We start from the raw sequence: 15,452 nt of genomic DNA, 5'->3' as shown, positions 1-15,452 counted from the left end.
TTTAAAATCAGATTTCATTTGTGGAGAGAAATCACGGTTCTCTTGTAAACCAACACAGTTTACACACCGTTTTGACTCATGATACTTGCCGTAGTTGTGCTCACAGTTTTCCTGCACGATGAAGGATTGTGATAAATGATTTAGATAAACCGGACGGTTCATTTCGAACCTGCTCGTCTGTCTTAACCCGTCAGAAGTACAATCCCAGAAAGCATATGGAAGTGGACCACTTCAGGCAATGATGCGGCACTGCTGGTCTTCTTCTTCTGGACCGGATAAAATAGATGTGAACCTGAAATGGTCCACATGTAAAATAGCAAATATGGCCCAAATATCCCAAATCAAATGTGGACCAGTTCTGGTTTATCTGGTTTGTTCTTGGTTGACATACGGCATTGCTATGGCTTGGATTGTGGACCAGTGCTGAAAGTGTCGGGTCCGGGCCACAGCAATTTTGCTATCTGGGATATGTTATCACTGTTAGAAATGATGGTCGGACAATAAGACCCAAGTTGCAATAAAACCAGAATTATTCTTTAGGTGAGGTTTTATTTTAAAGGTCCTTTAATTTTATAACAAATTCCTGTAAATTTTCAGGGTAATTATATGAAAAAACGGAAAAAAGCGTTAAGTTGGTTGTTGTTGTTGGGAGTTGGTAAGTACCCTCTCATCATTTTGATTTTTTTTTTTTTTGCTTTGTACTGTTTGTTGTTGTGCTCTTGTATGTTTTGATTATAATGGACTACGGATGCAAATTAGCTTCAAGCTAACTCCGGTGCAGTGCATTATTTATGCTTAATACTGCACACTGTCCTGTTCAATAAATCAATTATTAATTAAACTTTGCAAACAATCTTAATAAATTGGACTCTTAACAATTCTTTAACTGACAGAAAATACTTATAGTTTATATATATATATATAGTTTGTATTAGTTTTGGCATATTAGATTCTTATAAACTAAAAACTTTTTGGAAAGCACATTTCCTATAAATTACCATATTTACTTGATTGTCATTATGCAAACACAACAACATTGCAGTTGCATCAACCTCAAATGGCGCAATTATATTTAAGACTTTACACATCTTTACTTCACAGATTTTTTACAAAAAATGAATAAAAATATAAAAAAGAAGAAACATCAGCGGTTAAGGGTGCAGAATCTAAGCAATTTAAGTATAAAATATAAGCAATATATAGTATAAAATGCAATTAACAAAAAAATACAACTAAAAAGGTGCAAAAGCATCAAAGGTTTTGAATGACGTGTGGTTGGTACAGAAATATTTCACATGATCAGTGGTTTAATGTAACATGACATTACACAGCAACTACTTTTAGGAAATTGTTGAAAAAACTACACATGAAACTACATTTTTCTTATAACTTGCACCAAATATCACCATCCTTTTCTGTAAAATGTCCTAAAAGTTAACAGTTAAATTACTGCAAATTACTCAGAAAACTTCCAGGAGACAGTTGTTCCCATTCTTTATAACATCACTTCTGTCAGTGTCGGTGTCGCACCAACGAGACAAATCCCAGTTGGGAAAAGCCGCTGTACAGCTGTCACAGTTGTCATGGTAACAGGGGAAATTTAGTCACCCTTAACATCCCATTTCCAGTAAACTAGTTGGGCTCTTCAGAGTGCCAGAAATCGTCTCTGTTCTCAATCCCATCGGAGGCCTTTTGTCTGAATAAATTATAAATCTCAAATTACCGTATTCATCAAACACATCTGATTGTAGAGTTGAGAGGTTTTTTTTTGTTTTGTGTTATTTTGTTTTTGCTCCCAGGGTTCCTTTTCTCTCCTCCTCCGGGGGGGGCACAATTAGTGAGGCTGCAACGTTAACAAGATCTTTGATATAATTTCTGCCCAAAATTCAGAAAGCCACTCAGCACAGAGAGCCACTCAGGGGGTTGAGAGAGACAGAGAGCACCAATCAATCGCAAGAGGAGCATCTCAAAGGATAATGAGAAGGATGATGTACATGCAGGCAGGCGGGCAGGCGTCAAATATGGAGCATTTTATCTTTGTACAGGCTTGATATGAAGTACACCTGTAGAGAGCTGTTTGAAGTTTCCTGCTGCACAAATGCATCAGTGCACTCATACCGGTCCTGCTGCGTGGGTGTGTGTGTGTGTGTGTCATTTTTTGGGCTCAGTGGTTAAAGTTAGAGTTAGCGTAAGTCTACAGGAAATGAATGTAAGTCTATGTAAATACCCCAAAAGTGACTTAAGTAAACCTGTGTGTGTGTGTGTGTGTTTTTCTCAGAGGATAAAATCTGATATTTCTGGCTGTTACTTGATTAGAAAGATGCTTTTTTCAGTTAGTGTCACACTGAGGCAGGAGGACCGACCACCGCTCTGTAGATGATGAACTGAACTGAAATATAGACACACATCACATCTGAAGGAAAAAAAACAAACACCTGCATCATTAAATAAAGAAAGTCTCAGAAGTGTGATGTCTTCTTGTTTGATTCATCTGCCTCTGATGCGTCTTTCTTTACGTCTTTTTGTCTCATCAAAGTGAGATTTTTCTGACTGGATTTGATCAGATGTCTGAACCGACATGTCAAATAGTGATTTTTCCCTCTAAACTTCTCACATGCTTTCATTTCAATAAATGTTCAAATGATCCAATATTTCAGCAAAAATCAAAGATTAGAGAAAAAGTCCAAAAAACTGAAAACAGATTTGTGTATCAGAACTTTGTTTTTTCTTCTTTCCTCTCCCATTAATCATCTCACCACCCCTCAGATTTATCTGCTGACCCTTTGGAGGGGCCCGACCCCTAGGTTGGGAACCACTGGACTAAATTAGCTAACTATATATAAAGTAGTGTAAACTAGCTCCACCTCCAGCAGCTACAACAGTAACATGCTGCTCTAACACTGATGCTTCACTATTAATAATCTAATGATGTCATATATAATAATATATCAGTCAGAGGGACCAAACCACTACTTTTACTGCAATACTTTAACTACATCAAGCTCATAATACTTATGTACTTTTACTGCAATACTTTAACTACATCAAGCTCATAATACTTATGTACTTTTACTGCAATACTTTAACTACATCAAGCTCATAATACTTATGTACTTTTACTGCAATACTTTAACTACATCAAGCTCATAATACTTTTTATGCAGGACTTTTACTTGTAATGGAGTATTTTTACATTGCTGTATTGGTACTTTTAGTTTAGAGGGAAAAATCACTATTTTATCGTCTCTTCTCTTTTATTTTGGAAATGTCACAGAAATGTAGTCATTCATGTGTTAAATGTAAAGCTGGGCTGCTGGTGACCGTATTTTCCTCTAAACCTTTGTAAGCCGTTCCTCGTAAAAGACTAAAGTCAGTCGGACAAACTTGATGTCAAATCAGCCGTTCAACAAGCAATTAAACATAAGCTGACACATATTCAGCATGAACATTTCACTGACCATCTAAAGAGGTCAAAACTCCAGCAACACTTGTAGTATATAGAACAACTTTACTGTCAGACCAGAGCTGATGAAGATCACAAGCTGAAATGTCTTGACATCATTAGATTATTAATAGTGAAGCATCAGTGTTAGAGCAGCATGTTACTGTTGTAGCTGCTGGAGGTGGAGCTAGTTTACACTACTTTATATACAGTTAGCTAGTTTAGTCCAGTGGTTCCCAACCTAGGGGTCGGGGCCCTCCAAAGGGTCAGCAGATAAATCTGAGGGGTCGTGAGATGATTAATGGGAGAGGAAAGAAGAAAAAACAAAGTTCTGATACACAAATCTGTTTTCAGTTTTTGGACTTTTTCTCTATTCTTTGATTTTTGCTGAAATATTGGATCATTTGAACATTTATTGAAATGAAAGCATGTGAGAAGTTTAGAGGGAAAAATCACTATTTGGTGGAGCTGTTAACAACTCATAGACATGTGAAATGTGACCCCGACTACACACTGCTTTTTGTAAGACGTCAAAAGCCAAAAAGGTTGGAAACCACTGGTTTCATCTTTAACAATGTGTTGTATTTTAAAAGCTTGTTATATTATCCATTGTGTCAAATCTTCATCTGAAAAGTAACTAAAGCTGTCAAATAAATGTAGTGGAGTAGAAAGTACAATATTTCCCTCTGAAATGTAGAAAGTAGCATCACATGGAAATACTCAAGTAAAGTACAAGTACCTCAAAATTGTACTTAAGTGCAGTACTTGAGTGTTGTGTTGTTCTTACCACTGCGCTGTCACAAAATGCAATGAAAGAAAATATCAGTAATCATTTGAATATTATTAGCACATTAATTTGGTTATGACTATGTGCTGTACATTTTTACAGAACCTCTTTATAAAAACATGTTGAGAACAGTGTGAAGAAATGTAAAGTGTTAAAGACGAGCAGAGGAAGTGATAGTTGGATGATGGGAACACGATTGCTCCATTTTCATGTTTAATGTCAGACAGGAAGCTTATTCCAACACCAACAAGCCAAAACAAAGTAATGAAGATGATAAACTACTAAACACTTGACAGGTAAGTGTGTGAACGAGGTAAATCCGACAAGGGTTACAGATCTTAACGGTCTCATGTCAGATTTTCGGGAAGTCGGCAGCGAGCGGGCGGGTCATCCACCCGACTCTTTACAGTCACTTGACAGGTGCCTCGTTAGGCTTTAATTAAGCCTGGTCCCCTCTGCCTTAAGCTGTCACTGTCAGCCACAGAGACCTGTAATTACCTCCTACAACCCAGAGAGCCTCAGTGTTTACATCAGCAGACTTTATACCGCGGAGAACAGAAAGCATTAATTAGGCCATATCTGCCTCGTCATAAGTAATTACAGTCAGCGGAGGAGACACTTCTTCACCTCAGCAGAGTCACTGAAGCTGCTGCATGAACTTTAAAGCTGCATTTATCAGGTTGTTTGCCACAAGGGGGCAGAAGAAATCCACCATAAGCTGACCGACACACAGTTGTAACAGAATGAACAGAGAAAGGTGGTAGATGGATACGTTTAACTCTGAACAAGCTGTTAAAGTAGGTGATAAAGAGAACAACACTCACATGAAGCTGTCTGCCATTGTTGTTGTTGTTGTTATGTTTCTTCTTCTTCATCTTCCAATGAAACGCCACTGTCAGCAATATGACAGCGTTTCTACAGAGCTCTGTTTTCCCTGCCAAAGCCAGCATTTTTACATCTACACACTCTGGAGGTTGTTTAGAAAATGCTCAGTTTTTGGTGGAGAAAAACGTCGTTTTAGTCTGGACGAAGGGCCAAAAAAAGATACGTCTACAGATTTAGCCGGCTTATTGTGAACATGGTCTTTCTCAGCTTTCCCCTGTGGTGTCGCTGGGATGTAAAACCAGGTCTCATCCACTGTGAACAGCAGCCGTCGCTGTCACAGCTTGTGAATCCATATGTGTCAACTATCTTAATGAAAGTATTGCTCATTCCTATAAATGTGTGTTCAGACAGAACACAGCGTGATTACATACAAAGTTTTTACCATACACTGTATAAAAATATGGACGTAGTTACCGTGACGTCACCCGTTGGTTTCTGAAGAGCGGTTTTGAAGCTCAAAGTGAGCCGCTCCGGCCGTCGCCATCTTGGCAGTGCGTGACGCTGCCTAACTCCCAGCCAATAAACGGTTGAGTTATAAAAACTTCAGCCCCCGTACAGTTGTCATGAAAGAGGAAATTAGCTACAGAGACCAAAACCGTTGTTTGTACCAGGCTGTAAACATGTTTATTTCTGCTGTAAAGTTGGACATTTTAACATGGGGGTCTATGGACTCGCTTTTGGAGCCTCGAGTGGCCATTCAAGGAACTGCAGTTTTTGTCACTTCCACATTGGCTTCATTTTACAGTCCCGGAGGTTGCCGCTTGGTCTTCACACAGCACAGGTTACAACTAGAAAGTTGAAAAATTACTTAAGCTGAAAGTGTTGGAGAGATTTATGTTTATGTTTATGTAAGTACCCGTGCTGCCACAATTTCTCACAAAGAACTGTTTACTTTGTTAAAATCGAGAAGGTTTCAGCTTCTAAGAGCAGCTGCTGTAGCGGATGCTGAGTCGTCTCAGAATATGGAAAATAAACTCCACTAATAAACACGCTACGTTTTTTTCAGAAAGACTGATGAAAGCTGGTGGAACAGATGCAGCCCTGATGTGACGTCATGACTTCAGCTCTCTGTATGTTTTAAAAAACATAAAAACCACAATACTTCATTATATTTGTTTGATTTATTAGTTCATATACAGTACAAAGCTTCACATTATAGAATATGTGACCTATAGAACAATCACTATCCAGGTGATTCTGCAGTTTACAGTTCAAAATCTACAAAAAAAAAATCACAATATCTGTAATTTACAAGTAAAATATACATTAAAAAGCACAGCAGTGTGTATTTTTTTTAAAACCCATTTAACTTCCTGTTTTGTGAAAGCAGCTTTCATTTTCATTGACAACTAATGAAGCAGTTCACAAACATGTACTAACTATGCCGCCATTAAAATATCAAACGGCTGAACTGTCACAAAGCAAAGAGTTTAATATGTTGGCAGAGCTTCAGTTTCATAGCTCGAATGTGAAAATCATCAGAGATTGTTTCCTGAAAACAGCTTTCTGCTGCAGCTGAACTATTCAGTAAACATACCATGAAACCAAAACTAGGAGCTAAAAGAGGCTAAAAAAAAAACCTCTGAGCTGCAGAGTCGGGGGGAAATTCTCTGTCAGTTTACACTTCTACTCACAATAAATGCATCTCTGTAATGAGTCCATGCTATTTTAACACAGGTCACATAACCTTGACGTTGGCGTCATATCCAGATACTAAAAAACTAAATGAGATGATGAATGTAAACAGACAACCTTTCCTAAATAGAACAATATAGTCTCTAGTTTTTACATAACTACTGTATAGAGCAAGTCAGGGTTGTTTATACAGACTGAAGGGTGAAGAGTCAGAGGCAGAGCTGCTGTGAAAGCAGCTGTAATGAGACTAAATTAAACCTCAGTGGGCGATGTCATACAAAACCACCATTTTTCAGACTGCAACATAACTGTTAAACTAACAAGCAAAAAAAAAACAATAACTAAACTTTTTTTTTTTCTGGCCTCCAGTGGTCTCAACTTACTGCAGTGATGTAGAAGTGGACTGAGGGTGTGGTCAGTGTGACATCACTGGTGGGTGTGGTTACACAGAGGTTTTCCTCGCTGTAATCATTCCTCCTGTTCATACTGGATATTAAAAGATCTTTCAAATGTGCTTTCAATGGAAGTGATGGAGGCCAAAATCCACAGTGTGTCCACACAGTCATTTAAAAGTCTGTGTGAAGCTTCTATTCAGCTTCAGCAGTCTGAGTTAGTCATATCAAGTGGATATCTGACACATTTACAGTCTTTTTAGCATCAAATTCCCTCTTTGTGTTTCCTCGGACAGTGTTTCCCTGTTGAGCTGCAGGTGGAAGTATAGTAACAAAAAGAGGGACTTTGGCACTAAAAAGACTTTAACGTTGAAAGATATCTACTTGATTTGACTCATTTGAAGCTTCATATTAGCTTCATTTTTGCACAGAAGGAGGACTGTGGATTTTGTCCTCCATCACCCTAACCCATGTGTTCACTTGAAAAACTGTGAACCTGTCCTTTAAACTTTCAACCAGAAGATGCTTTTGTTCAGTTTGGTATTACTTGTAAGGTATAAGGTAACCAGTGATGAGCCACATGATGTGAAACTGTTTTTATAACCACATTGGTCAGAGGTGGGTAATTTGTAGTGAGGGTTTATTCTACAGGAAACTAAACCCTTTACACCATTTATTATACCTGCTTACAATCAGCATGTCATTTTTCAGCATTTTTTGGTAATAATTACCCTTACCAAAAAAAACACATGTGAGTTATCACATGTGCAGTGCTGTTTCACATGTGATAACTCACATGTGTTTTAACATGTGATGCATTCAGGGGCACATGTGGTTTTCGGATGTTTCACACGTGATGAATTCAGGGTCACATGTGGTTTTCGGACGTTTCACATGTGAAACTTCAGGGGAACATGTGATGCATTCAAGGGCACATGTGGTTTTTGTGAATTTTTAGTTCACATGTGAAATATCTCAGTTCAAATGTGAAAGACTGAATTTCTTCGTAAGGGTATGCATCTGACATTATTTCACCCATCTTTCAGCCAAACTGAAGATTGACCAAACACCAGGTGTAATAAAAATTCCCTGAATCGACGGCAACACTTGAGATGACACGGGGTCGGTCTATCACAGTATTAGTGCATCACAGCATCAGTGCAGCCGGCCGAAGCTTAACTGAACCTGTGACATCATTTCTGCCTCCGGACAATGTTTGTTGAACATCTTTTCCAATCTGCAGACACAGGAGGGAAGCTTCTGCTCAGATTTATCCATACTGGTGTATATACAGAGTCTGGAAAGCCTTTTACTTCTCATCATCTGCTGTGCTGAGACAAAAACTGTCCTTTAGATGTATTACAGGCGACATGTAGCTTTAGGGAAGGGGTCAATTTAAATCTAATAGACTTAAGATGACAATTTGGCCCTTCAGCAAAGAGGAGAGACGTGTCGAGCGTGATTCATCTCGGGTGTCGCTGTGTTAGCAGAAGAAAACAAGTGGAAATTGAGCCCTGGTGACTGCCGAGAGATGGATAAAAGAGATTAACTAATAACTCTGGCAGGATAAGTTCATTTATGTAATCTTGTCTAAATAAAGGAACACAAGAAAGAAGATAGAAATCCAAACACTGAACATGGAGAGAGAAAAAGCTTCAGAGGCTCATCAGCGATTTGTCAAATTACAAGAAGAAAGAACAAGAACAAGAATTAACACGTCGTTTCTTTTATCTTGGAACAAAACTGCAAACAAGCGGGAATGTCAAGAAGGTCGAGAGTGAAAGTGGGAGGCGATAAACGGAAAAAATATCAAGAATAGAGCAGATGTGATGAAAGAAGCACATGTGGAGGAATAAGAGATGATTTATCTCAATTATCTGGATTTCAAAAGCAAACCTGAGTCTTTTTTTATATGTGATCATTAATCAATAGAAACAGATGTGTGAGGAAAAAGGGAAAAAAAAGTGAAATAAATACAAACTATAATAATAATAATTAGAAATATCTAAATAAAATATGAATAAGAATAACATGATATTAAAAAAATACATAAATAATTAAAGTTAATGTTTATTTATTTACATTATTTATGTTGTTATATATTTTTATTATGTTTTCATTGACTTTTTTTTTAAAATTATATTTAGTTTTTATTTTTTGAGGGGAGTTGAGGATCTTCCTGTAAAACAATCTACTGTATGACAATATTTGTAAATAAATAAATAAAACAAAAATACTAAAAATGTAAACAAATTAAATATTAAAATAATAAACAATAGAATTTAATTAATTAAATATGTAACATGTATTCCTATTTATCAAATGCAACACCTAATATTTTAAAATAATATATTTTATTATAAATATATATTCATAATATATGTTATTATATTCAAGTAAGACATCATCATCATCATCATTCAGTGTATGTTGTTGTGGGCTGTTTGTAACTGGTACAGTCAGACAGCTTTGTGTTAATTAACCAGTATCTCCCAGTTCTACCTGTGCTGTGACGTAGTGATCAAAGATGTAACATGATACAAATACGAACACAATAACTGATCAATATCACTGATCACCACTGTCACTGTGGTCAGTTTAATCACTAATATAATCCTCTTACAGCACCTCATTTTTTGGCAGCTGCTATGGAACTGGTGCAGGGCTCTGTGCCAGTACTAAACAGGCTGCTGGTCCAGACTGGTTTTCTGTGCAGACAGTAGTTTGTTGTATTGGTGCAGAATGGATTTCTAGAATTTACTGTCAGACTTCTTGTTGACCACGAACTGAACATTTTTTACCATCATGTCGGGCATTTTAGTGTCGTTTAACAGGACATATTTACCCCATTTTAATCCAAACTATGGGAGGGATGGATGTATCCATTAGGGATGTGCAGAGATCCCAGTATTTGTATTTGTATCTGTATTTGTATTCGAATAAAAGTGGAAAGAGGCTTAAAAATCCTGTTTTTGTTTTTATGACACTTTTAATTTTAGAAAAATTAAAGTGTTACAATAAGTGTTCATGAATAAACTACCTTATGAAGGAGGTCCCCACACCGGGTCTTGAACTGGAGTCTCCCAGATCATAGACGACTGCGCTGATTACTGAGCCAAAACTTTATTCATCACCTCATTGCAGACAGACCTCTACCTATTTATACACCCATAACACACAGACAGCACAGCAGGTAACATGTAGAAGAACTTTAAAGGTGATTCTTGCTTTGCACTTTTCATTTATTGCCTATTTTTTTTTACAACCTAACTTTGTGGAAAGGAGAAGGGGAACAACAGGTTATGGAGAGTCCATTGGGACCACTTTGCTTGTGTCAGTAGCTCAGTTTTATCTCTGGGGAACACCCCCAACAAATCATTATTTAAATATTTGTATGAAACACATATTCATATAAAACCTACTATTTGTGCTTTGCTTTGCTTAACGTATTTGTATTCGGGCACATTCGGGCACACCCCTATCCTCCATTTTGAAATAATTTGAGTTTGATCATGTGATCTTGCACAATCAATATCTATCTACAGATTCATAATAATTCTGTACCAACAATAAACAGACTGTTGACACAGAGGAATCTGCACCAGTATCCACTTCCTTATTTTTTATCTGGTTTTAATTTTTAGGTTTTTTTTTTACTTCTTTCTTGATGTCTGTTTATTATTTGACATGTGTAGCTTCCTCGTCTCAGTGTTTTGTTCTCTGCCTGCCAGAAAAGGTATATAGATGTTGAAGTAAACCTGATGAAAACCTGGAAAAAACAACAACAACAACAAAACAAACCCTGATCTAGCTTCCTTCAATAATTCTTCACCTACATGCTCTTACAGCTCCCAGCTTGATTAAATCTCATTTGTTCTTGGGTTCGCTGTATATTTCTGCGGTTAGTAAACATCCACAAATGGCTGATAGTCCTGAACTGTGAGCGCCTCATGAACAAGCTCCCTCTTTTTTTTTTTACCTCCATCCCACTGATGAGTCACCGCCTTCAGCCTCCCGTATCACGTCTCTGCAGAGCCGCACTGATGTTGTTGTTGACAATGAGAGGATGCATTAGTAAACATTAAAGGCACACCGGTCACTAATGACTGACACGGCTGCACAAAGAAGCCAATGTCAGAGAACGACTGATGCTTTTATGGCAGCTGCGGTGCGTCGGTGGGAGCGACATAAAGAGATGAGAAGAATCTGGAGGTTGTTTTGTGTTTGAAAAAGATCGTTTTTTCCTCTGTGAGCTGGTTGGCCTCCTTTAGAACGGTTCACATAGGGATATACAGTATATATATTAACCATATGTATTCTTCTTCACATCATGTATACCAGAGAACCATAGCAGCATTTATTCTCTATACATTTGCAGACTGTTTTTAAAAGCTTTGTGGATGGATATTTGGATATAAAAAGGTATAAGTACTCTGAACCAGCAGCTGCAGGTCATGTGATATCCTGGTGTGACTAAGTGGCTAACATGGGCTTAGAGTCAGTGGAGTAAACAAAAAAACAACAAACCTGCTTTACGAGCAGAGCTGAACTAAAGAGTAATGCAGCAGAATCAGGCTCGTACAGTCACTGCGGCTACATGCACAGAGACTCAACTCAAAGAGCAGCTGCTGGTCACAGATAGGATGTTTCGAAGGTAAAGGAAAGGGTTGTTTTTTTTTTTGTGACCTTTGTCACAACACAACACAGCTCAAAGGTCTGTAAGGGGGGGTGTTTTCAAACCTGGATTGTTCTGGTCTGAATCACTGGATGAGTCTTTTCAAACAGACAGTATTCAAGTGAACCAAAATGCATCAGTAAAAGCCAGGTGAGAACGTTCTTACCACTAACCCTAACCATAACCCTAACCCTAACCCTGAAGAAGCTCCTATCTAATAAGGACGCTAAGCAACTGGGAGGTTAACTGGTTAACTGAGCAAACAGGAAGGTTTTAGGGCTGATTTGAAAGAGTCCAGGGTAGCCACGCTGAAGGCTCTGTCTCCAAAATTGTGTCGGCTGGTGCGGGGGGACGGAGAGCAGCCCCGAGTCTGAGGACCGCACAAAGTGATGGTTTGGTACAGTACATCTGTAATTGTTGCCATGTACTAATGCTCACCACATTATTGTAACCAAATAACTGCATCTAATATCAGCGTCTGTTTGTTTTTTTAAATTGGTAGTTTCCATTAAAAAACCCCTAATTAATGTCCCTCTAATGCAAGTTGTAACCAGACAGTCCAAGTGTGTGTTTATAAAAGTTTGTAATGAGCGAATGACTGACTGAGAAAGTGACTGAGTCACTATGAGTAACCAAGACTAACTAAGTGAGTAACTGAAAAGTGTGACTAAGAGACTGATTGTGTGGGTGGGTGAGAGGGTTCGCTGTCCCATTCAAAAGTCCATTAGTTTCTTTAGGGGAGCCATCTCCAGTGAAAGGACGGGGTGCCTCTCAGTGTTTATCCCTGTGAACCACCTGAAAAACAAACAGTGTGTATTATAAACTGTAGTAGTATAAATAGCACACATCAGTGTTGCATCCATCCAGGAATGTAACACTGAAGGACTGGGATATTGCTGCAAATTGCTGATGTGTTTCATATAGGCCACTAGAGTAATAAATCTACAAGTACACAACACTACACAGACAGTGATGGGATATTATCAACATAAAATTAAGTTATTTGGGCATGTTGTCATATAAAACAAAGTAAAATGAAACTCACTGTGTAATTTGGAGCATCAGAATCACAAGTCCAGCTCCGCTCTCAGAAATGTTGACTTGCTGCTGAAACAAGACATTATTTTAGCAACAGTACAGATGTGGTAGTTAGCAAGACTGATTTCAAAACTTAACTCCTGCATCTTCAGTCCTATGCCTTTTACATTTCAACGGAATTAAATTCACTTCAGGAAAAGAATTTGAGCAAAAACTCCAAATCGTCAAGATTGGTCAGTAAGTCGGAGAGAATCTCAAAGAATAGATAGCTTCAGATAAACTTTTATTTTTGCACAGAAGGAGGACTGTGGATTTTGTCTCCCATCACTTCCATTGTAAGTGCATTATGAAGGGATCCTCTAATCCCGTCCTTTAAGCACAAAAAGAAGATTACATAACAGTGAGGTTTTGAAGTGCAACCTGCTCTGGCAGGTCGACCCTGTTTGGAAAACATCCAATCACCTCCTGCTTTCAGTCTCACAGTACTCTATTATTTAACACAGACTGTTTAGAGCTTATTCAATATTAATAAGACATTTGGGATAAACACTGGTTTAAAGAATCAGCAGTAAAAGTTGCCAACACAAGACATTTTACCTCCATCTCATCTTCATCTACACATCTGTCATTTCTTACTGTGCTGAGTCCATAATTGTGATAAATTAAACCTGCTTTCAAGCTTCATTTTTCCACATTCTGGCCAATAATTAGCTTACAAAGGCAGAGATTTTAATTGGACTCTCTGAAAAACTCACCTGATAGCTGAGCGCAGACTTCACGGGTTTAACAAACACACACAGACGCGCACGTCAACATAATTGCTTAGATAAGGTGCTGCTGTTTGCATGCCTTTGAATTTGCAGTTTCTCTGACACTCTGATAATATTCACTCGTATTTATCCAAAACACTTTCACATCACTCTCACTGTGCAGCTGCAACATGGATATTCATTAAAGTTGAATGCATGTTATTATAGATACTAATAGTCTGCTATATATGCAGAGATAATGCAATACAACAACACCACAAACAACACATACAAGAAGCATAAAGTTCATGCATGAAACTCATGTTTTTACTTGTTTTTATAGGTTTTTACGCTTGGCTGAGGTGGAAAAGTTGGTAAATTGATAAAAAAAAGAAAATGCAACGATTGTGTAAGTTTATTGCATGTCACACTGTGAGTGATGGGTCTAATAAAATCTTCTCAATCTGTGTTAGACTGCACTGTATCAGCCTGAGGCTGTCAGATTGTGAGGTGAATGTGTGGTGAATTGTAGAGCTACGACATGAATAGAAAAAGTAAATGAAAGCGGAGACGTGTCATCAGCTCATCAACCGTCTGCAGCTCTGATGTCTGAAAATACAGCGAAATCACACAAACGTCTTTTTTTAATTCTCCTCCATCGTTTTAGTTTGTGTGAGTGTTGTTCAGTGTCACTAGAGATGTGCAGAGATCCCAGTATTTGTATCTGTATTTGTTGAGGCAGCAAAATGATTTGTATCTGTATTTGTATTCAAATAAAAGTGGAAAGAGGCTTAAAAATCCTGTTTTTTTTTGTTTTTATTACACTTTTAATTTTAGAAAATTATTATGATTACTGCCTCATTGCAGACAGACCTCTACCTATTTATACACTCATAACACAGAAACAGCACACCGTGTAACGTGTAGGGAGGAACTTCAAAGGCAATTATTGCTTTGCACTTTTCATTTATTGCCTATTTTTTACAACCTAACTTTGTGGAAAGGAGAAGGGGAACAACAGGTTATGGAGAGTCCGTTGGGAGCACTTTGCTTGTGTCAGTAGCTCAACTTTATCTCTGGGGAACACCCCCAACAAATAATTTTTAAAGTATTTGTATGAAACAAATATTCATATAAAACCCACTATTTGTGCTTTGCCAAATAATGTATTTGTATTCAGGCACACCCCTATTTCCCACTAAAATTTATTTAAAAAACTGCACTTCTGAAATGTCACATCGGTCAGTGTATTAAATGTCATTTCATATCATATTCTGATTGGTTGGTTTGTAGGCGTGGGTCATACCTGCAGTCACACTGTGAGAATATGGTCTAAAATTTTTGACTCTGTCAGAATTTTGTCCTCAGGCAGGTGGACGAGTGTCAGTGTCTCGTGTTTCTCTCACGATTGTCAACTTTTGTCCCAGACAGCCCAAAATCACACTGTGTGAAGCAGCATTTAGCAAATAAATCATGATGTACATGAAGCATGTAACTTAAATTGGTTTTCTGTTTATATCCTGTTCTGATGTCAGACGTTAAACATGGTCAAAGTTCAAAAACTTGAGGTGAAAGTATGTAGAAGTGCTGCCTGCAAGTCAAAAGTCAGGGCGTCAATCTGCTCTGAACGCTTTGTTTCAACGTTTTTTTATATCTTCCTGATGAGCTGACACCAGCCTTGGTTGCTAAGGTTGTTGCTAAGGTTTTTCCATGTGTTGTTTGCGTCATCCACTCTCGTATTTCAGATCGGATTTTCGCTCGGACATGTACGAATGTATTTAAGAAGTTGACATTTTGAGTAAAGAAGTGAAACTAGTGAAATCTTGCGACTATTGTTTGTTGACGTTGC

Source organism: Thunnus albacares, chromosome 8 (assembly GCF_914725855.1).
Source record: "Thunnus albacares chromosome 8, fThuAlb1.1, whole genome shotgun sequence".
In the NCBI taxonomy this organism is placed as follows: Eukaryota; Metazoa; Chordata; class Actinopteri; order Scombriformes; family Scombridae; genus Thunnus; species Thunnus albacares.
The sequence above is the reverse complement of the archived record's forward strand: the minus strand, read 5'-3'. Positions refer to the sequence as shown.